The sequence below is a fragment of the Oratosquilla oratoria genome, chromosome 11 (genome assembly GCF_046742065.1).
Source record: "Oratosquilla oratoria isolate Oo_2021 chromosome 11, ASM4674206v1, whole genome shotgun sequence".
NCBI classification, from domain to species: Eukaryota; Metazoa; Arthropoda; class Malacostraca; order Stomatopoda; family Squillidae; genus Oratosquilla; species Oratosquilla oratoria.
The window spans coordinates 62,104,373-62,112,455 of NC_134787.1; positions in this window are offsets into that span (position 1 = coordinate 62,104,373).

Genomic DNA, 8,083 nt, shown 5'->3' on the forward strand with positions numbered 1-8,083 from the left:
GAAATGTAAATTGTTACAACAGGATTTATTCAATATACATGCCTGAAACTGAGTAGAATGAACTGCAACACCAAAAAATTTGATAAGTATTAGAAATGGGTAAACGCTGAAACAGACTTTCAATAGAAAATGACTTAATTGCAAGAGCAAAACAAAAAAAGGATATGAGAGTGTGGGTCACAGATACATTGTCATCTGACAAACATATCAGCAAAATCGTCTTTGAAGCATACAGACTACTGATGGACATAAAGGGGGCAATTCTTTATGTGACCCAACATGCCTATGCTGGAGAAGGTCATAGAAGCAACTTTGTTGCAGATCGTATACATATCCTCCTACTTAGTGGATACGGAGACAGAATATATACCGAGAATATGCCTAAGAGTTTCATCACTAATAAAGGTGAAAAAATAGGAAATATTATCAAACCAAACGATAAAATATGGGAAGAATCTTTCAAGAAGTCCTTCACATTCATTGATGAGTAGACATAGGCTCTCAAGATAAAGGTGAAAGAACATCATGACAGTGATGTAACAACGAAAAACCTCACTGAAAAAAATGGTTAGTAACTTTTTGCAATTCAATACACAAAATCTTGTGTGAAATGTAAATCACTGCTGAATTAACGGATACCACTATTGAGGGGCAAACGAAGTACTAATATGGTTCCTTGAATGATCTTTCAAAAGGAACCAAAGGAATTTCCTTCTCTCAGTCTTACCCCTTGTACACTCACTCAAAGGTGTTCTTGCATTCCTAACCTTCCCTGGCTCAGACCTATACCTAATCGAGTTTACCTAATTGAGAAACAGTGAGGAAATAAGAAGCAAACTTCATGTCGTGATCCCCACCTCTAGGATTTGTTAGCCAGTTATTGGATCAATCTTACGTGTCTGTCATAACTAGTTTTAAAAGAGGCTAATGAGGGCGTGGTCACTACACTCTCTGGGAGCGCATTCCAAAGATTTACCACTCTCGTGGCAAACCAGTTACCTTCCAAATTCGTTCTCCAGTGTGTGCGTTTAGACAACTTAAGTAAGTGACCCCTTAAGTTGCGTGTGCCAAGGGTAAAGAACTTGTTGAAGAGGACGTTGTCAATACCGTGGAGCAACTTACATACTTGTGTTAAGTCTCTCCCTCGTTCTCCTACCCTGGAGGGTCTGGATTCCTAATCGCTGGCACCTATCTTCATATTCCAGGTTGGATCGTTCTGGTGCTAATTTGGTGGCCCTCCTCTGCCCTTTTTCTAGGGTCTGAATATATTTCACCAAGTATGGAGACCATGCTTGGACCCCATAATCGAGGATTGGCCTTGGCAGCAACCATTGCTACGTGAGCAGACGACTTGAAGTCACTCGAGATCACTATTCCTAGGTCCTTCTCTTGTGTTGATTTATTTAGTACTGGCCCCCTAAATCGGTAGTCCACATGCTGATTCCTGTGGCCAATATACATCGATTTGCATTTGTCTGTATTAAATGTTAGCAGCCATTTGTCACTCCATGTATCCACGCGCTCCATATCCCTCTGCAGTGCCTCGACATCCTCTTCCAATGAAATTGTATTGTAGATTTTCGCATCATTCGCAAATAGGCTTACTGAGGACTCCAGATTGTTGACAAGGTCATTGATGTACACCAGGAAGAGGCAAGGTCCCAACACACTACCTTGAGGGACACCGCTCATGACTGTGCCTCGGATTGATACTTGATGCATTCTCCCTGACAGGAAGCCCTTAATCTACTGGAGCAATTTACCTTCAGTTCCTGTTGCCTGTAATTTGACCAATGATCTTTCATGTGGTACGCTATCGAACGCTTTCTCACAATCTAAATAATTAACGTCAACACTGCCCACTGTCGACAGTATTAATAAGGTCGTCCAAGTAGCACAGCATGATGGTGACAGCTCCTCTTTTCCCTGAACCCATGCTGTGCATCCGTAATCAAGTTGTTTAACAATTACTTCTCGAATTATACTCTCCAACAGCTTTTGATACTTGTCAGTGATACAGGACAGTAATTAAGTGGGTCAACTCCGCTGCCCTTCTTGTGTATGAGAGAGATGCATGCTGTGCATCCGTAATCAAGTTGTTATCTGACAGGTGTTTAACAATTACTTCTCGAATTATACTTTCCAACAGCTTTACCACGATACTTGTCAGTGATACAGGACGGTAATTAAGTGGGTCAACTCTGCTGCCATTCTTGTGTATGGGAGAGATGTTGTCCCTAGAAAACAGAAAGAATTCTAGACAAGCACACAATTACTCAAAGATCTTCTTACATTCCTAACCTTCCCTTGCTCAGACTTATACGAGTTTGTCCTTAGAAAGAATTCTAGTCAAGTACACAATTGTTTTTAGATTTGTATCCTGGTGGGCAAGTTACGAGGTACTCCATCAGTCGAATACAACATGCTATCCACTGTTCATTATATATTCCGTAAATATATACAAACCAACAAGTGGTGTTTCCTATGAAGTTGATAAAAGGTTTCATAAAATGGACGTACTTTTTATTTCATATTCAAATGTTAGTCACTGATTATGTCTAACGAGTTTATTTCATTCGTTTTCGTTAATTTTTTCTCTTTCTTTGTCAGATGTTATCTCAAATAATTGAAACTAAGGGTATTTATGTTCACGTTTATTTTCCACCAGCAATATTCATTATATTGTCATTATACTTATGATTATGCTTATTCTCATACTTATCACCATCAATATCATCATCACCATCAATATCATCATCATCAATATCATCATCACCATCAATATCATCACCATCAATATCGTCATCACCATCAATATCATCACCATCAATATCGTCATCACCATCAATATCGTCATCATCATCAATATCGTCATCATCATCAATATCGTCATCATCATCAATATCGTCATCATCATCAATATCGTCATCATCATCAATATCGTCATCATCATCAATATCATCATCATCATCAATATCATCATCATCATCATCACCATTACCCCAACTATCATGTAAAGCAGTATTGCATCATAGCTCAAAGTGAAGTCATTAATGAGTAAAAGCACCAACGACTGCAACAGCACTGTAGGAAAGAGGCAAAACGCAGAGTATGGGATCCAATATATTTAACGTTTCGCCCAGCAGGGCTTCTTCAGAAATAGTTGAGAGACATTTTACTCCTTATATAGCCCGAGCTTGCGGGGAGAAACAAACATTAAAATGGTGTACACACAATTTGCGCAAATTGCTTGTTACCAAATATATTTGATCCTATACTCTGCGTTTGGCCTCTTTCCTACAGTGAAGTCATTAAGTTGGATTTTTGCAATTACAAACCAATAAGCGCAAATTGCTTGTTACCAAATATTTTGGATCCCATACTCTGCATTTGGCCTCTTTCCTACAGTGAAGTCATTAAGTTGGATTTTTGCAATTACAAACCAATAAGAAGTCGAGGAATATAATAGAAAAAAAGTCTTGCGATGGAACAAAGACGTACTCAACCTAACAAGACAGTAGCAACTTATCAACATCTAAACGAGTCATTGAGAATGAGGGTTGACAGCAAATTGGCGATACCAACCCTTTTGTTCACCAGAACTGAAAATAAAGTACAACTCATCGAGTACAAAATCCTACTCATTCGTTATGGAAGTTGGAATTGATTGCATAATTTACATATATGGTGTGGAGGAGACGAAATTAAAACGAAGAGGATAGCATGGGTTGCAAAAGGGATAACTGCATTGGACCAAAGCAAAAACAAAATAGAAAAGTGCAAAGAACTAAGGGAAATTGAAAAGGTAAACGAATAATATGAAAAGACCATAGACACATACAACTAAAGGAGAAGAGTGATCAAAAAGACTTCAGGGGGCGCGTGACTGGATAGTCGAAAAAAAAAAACGAAACTAATATTTAAAAGATGAAATAGCATAGATTCATGCTAAAATGACAAAAATATAAAAAAGAAAGAAATAAAAAATGAATTCATGATTGCAGAAAAACTGACATCTGTTAAAACATATCAATTAGCTATAGTAATAAAAGTTCCTGAAAGGGATTCTGAAATCATATTGCAATTGTATGATATAATTAAGGTATTTTGCTATCATATGAGAGATGACAGCTCCGCTATTATATACAAGGGAAATAAAGCATCAATGGGGAGAAACGCTCGAAAAGAAAAGGCTCTTGCAACATATAAACAACGAAACACCACTTCCATACGGTGACGCCTCTACGTAGGCGTCATGAGGACCAAGTGGGTACGCGATGATGCCGATTTATGTAATTAAGTATTATCATAATTACATAAGGATTATTTGTAAATAGTTTATTGTATTGTATATGTGTTATGTATGTGCATGTATACTGTACATATGTATGACATGTGTACTATGTATGTTATCTACAAATATCTTAAACAGAATAATTTGGATTCATTCATAAGATTTCCATATCTTGGTGACTATTGATTTATTTAGATTCCACAATGTCCTGCGCGACATTCATCACTCTGTAACTGCTTCAGTTTGTAAATTGCTTGCCGCCACTAGGCGTAATAAATTTATCAAATCAAATCAAATCAAATCGATGATGCCGACGTCGGCGTCATGATTATATTTATTGTGGTCGTACCTACGTAACCTCCATTCTCTCTAAACTGGCTTCATCATATTTTCTATGGTTATCAAAATTCACGGGTGAAAGAGAACGAACGATTGAGCACTGACTTTATTTTTTTATAATGCGATTATTATGACGCACATCGCACGTCGGGCAGCTAATGCTGCCAGACGTGCGATGTGCCCCGGAGTGAAGAGGTTAAGAAACGAAAAATATGTGGTTGACATTCCGAGACAGAATTACATTACTGAGCTCGCATACTAAAAACTTCTCCCGTTGCTCTCTCTTACGCAACGCATTTGTTACAGACACATGCTACCGGGTCTTATGTAAGATTACTAAGGATCTGGCGTGGTTCCTCTTATGCTCGTCCTTCGTGCCACAAATACAAGCGTGACTTTCATGCCAAGGGTACATGATCGAGGAGAAGTGGTGCAAGGTTGTTGATGTTCTTAAAGTCGTGATTCGTAAGAGAAAATACTCGGATACGGGATTACAAACAGCATCAGTTAGGATCGTATGTTAAGAGGAAATACATCTGTTATTTGCGTTGTTGTGGGGTTTTAAGTCATCCTATTTCTTCTAAGCATCCACCAGTTGGTTTAGCTTTGTACAGATCCTTATCTATAAGCCAATAGATTGACATTATAATTGTGAAAATAACAATTAGGGAAGTATGTTATGGATGTCTATTCACCAATATACTTTCTAACGATTATCTGTTTTGGTCTAGTTTTGAGGAAGAACAAGTCAAGATAATTTTATAATCAATCAAAATTCAGTGCTTATATAACAAGACTGAATACGCAACTGGTCTTCTATTAATTGTTAACTAAATCTACTAGGGTTGGTGGATTCACAGGGAAGTTAATTTAACACTGCAAGCACTTCTACACCTAAAGACAAAATTGTGTTGAATATGTAGAATCACTAATGTATTTAAAGGAAAGATATAAGGAGGTTAGGGAAAAGGGAAATGATTAAAGTTAAACGTAATGTTTCAGTAGAGACCACTCCACGATCCAGTCTCCGAAGAAGACTTCGTGTATGTGGTCTTCGTTGGGTTTCGTAATCACCCTTCAAGTACGCCATGCTTGGTGCGATTAATTATTATTCAACGTTGATCGTCCATGGCTCAATGATGATCGCCGAACGATTTTTAGAGCACTAATTCTTTGTTTATGAATGGGGCTGTTTTACTTTAAGCTGCAAAGTACGAGGCTGATAATTGATTAATCTTAACTGACCCCACCAACGAGTTTCCCAAGTATTACCAGATCACTGTAAACCCACTATCGGAGAAATAATAACGGAAATAAAGAGAAACTGTATATTTCGACTACCATCTGTAGTCCTCTTCAGCAGAAATGAAGAAAATGAAGAGGACTACAGATAGTAGTCGAAATATACAGTTTCTCTTTATTTCCGTTATTATTTCTCCGATAGTGGGTTTACAGTGAACTTTTATAAATGTGTTATAACATACCAATCTCCAATAATACCAGATGTTATGCGTGTCACCCGCCATTGGCTTTGGTAAGCTAATAATCGCCATGAGCTTAAGAAATGAGGAAGTTATGGACTGGGTGTGTTTGTACGAGGTTTCACGTGTCGTTGACGGTCCTTCTCTCCTCATATAGAAAGCGAGTGTTTCGATCCTTGTTTGATGAATAATAAACTCGATTTACAGAAGTCTCTTCACGACTGCCATTCACGTCAACAAGAAACTCTGAATTGCAATACTGAACAGCCAGAATATAGTGCAACTGATTGGGTGCGTTTTTCTTTTAAAAATGTTTATTTATTGACAAAACTGGCAACCCCGGCAGCAATTTTTCGGGGGTAACTTGGGGTATAAAATCGGCCTTTAGGACGTAATTTAGGCGACTCTGGTGTACGAAACGAAGTATGAGGAGGTGAAGTTGTACTTCGACAGTTAGGCAGGTGCTATTTAGTACGTATTCAGACGTATAGAACTGGCAATTTCGCACTGACAATTTTCGTAATAAATCAATCAATTAATCAATCAAATCAGCCATCCTGAGTCCACTGTTGAACAAAGGCTTCCTCTATAGCATTCCATGATTCACACGACCGCGCCATCCTCTGCCACGTCACTCCTGCAAACTTCTCGATCTCGTCTCTCCACCTTCTGTCTGGTCTCCCTCTTCCACGCTTCCCATCTCGCGGCGTCCACTCAGTAACACACCTGCTTCATCGCTCATCAGTCGTTCGCACTAACTTACTCTGCCCAATTACACTTTCTCTCTTTTACTGCTTCCACAATATCTTTCACTCTGGTCTGCTCTCTCACCCAACTTGCTCTCTTTCGGTCTCTGAGTGTTATTCCCATTATTGATCTCTCCATTCTCCTTTGTGGAGAAATGATAAATGAGTAATACAAAATGTGGCCAGGAGCCTGTATGTTCCCCCTTGCCCGCTAATTGCCCTTACGTAAAACGTAATAATCATGTCCGACAACTATGAAGCGAGGCGCTATTACACTGAGCTGTTTTTCTCCGACAGTTGAAACAGATTTAGAGCTCACAGCTTTCGGAAAGGAATCTGACATGCTTGAAGAAGATGAATTTCCTCCAGAATATCGAATGACATACTGTGTTTTTGTTCAGGAAATAAAATTGTTTGTCATAGTAATTTTCCGGCGGAAAAAGTGTTGGAGGTTGGCGGTACGACCGATTAATCGGAGATTGGAGGGAAAATAGCCCATTGTGATAACCCCTTTAGGATGTTCGTTTTCTATGATGAAGAACAATATCAGTTTCCATAGCATTCTTAAGCAAAAATAACTGAGAAATAATATAATTAGATTCCTGTATGTGGCAAACACTATCAATATACCTAATTATGTTGAATAAAATATTGATAATTTTTGAATGATGGTGGAGAAATGTTGCAAGATTTGATAAAGACACTATGAGGTCGAAAAGTCAGCGTTAAATTCTCCTACTATTTCCTCGTTTCTTTCTCCACCATCATTCAAAAAAATACCTAATTATGTTTGTCAACAAAATAAAGGGAAGAATTATACAAAACACATAGTAGCTGATGGTTTCATATCACTATCTGTCATGATTAGGTATGTGACAAAGACAATGGCCAGTTTTACCCCACGTGACGACTTTTGCCCTTTCCTATGGTAATATACATTTTGTATTTACACACGGAAATATTGGACTGTACCATGAATGATTACAAATTTCAACTATATTTCTTTTACTTTAGTACTACTTTATCTCGTCAATATTTAATTAATGTATCATGAAGAGGGAGAGAAAGGAATGGAGAGGGAAAGAGAGAAATGGAGAGGGAGTGAGAGGGAGGGAAAGGGAGTACGAGGAAGGAAAAGGAGGGAGAGAGAGGGAGAAGGGGAGGAAGAGGGAGAGAAACATTGAAAGAAGGTTGTACAGCATTGGGAAAGCCCTGTGATTCAA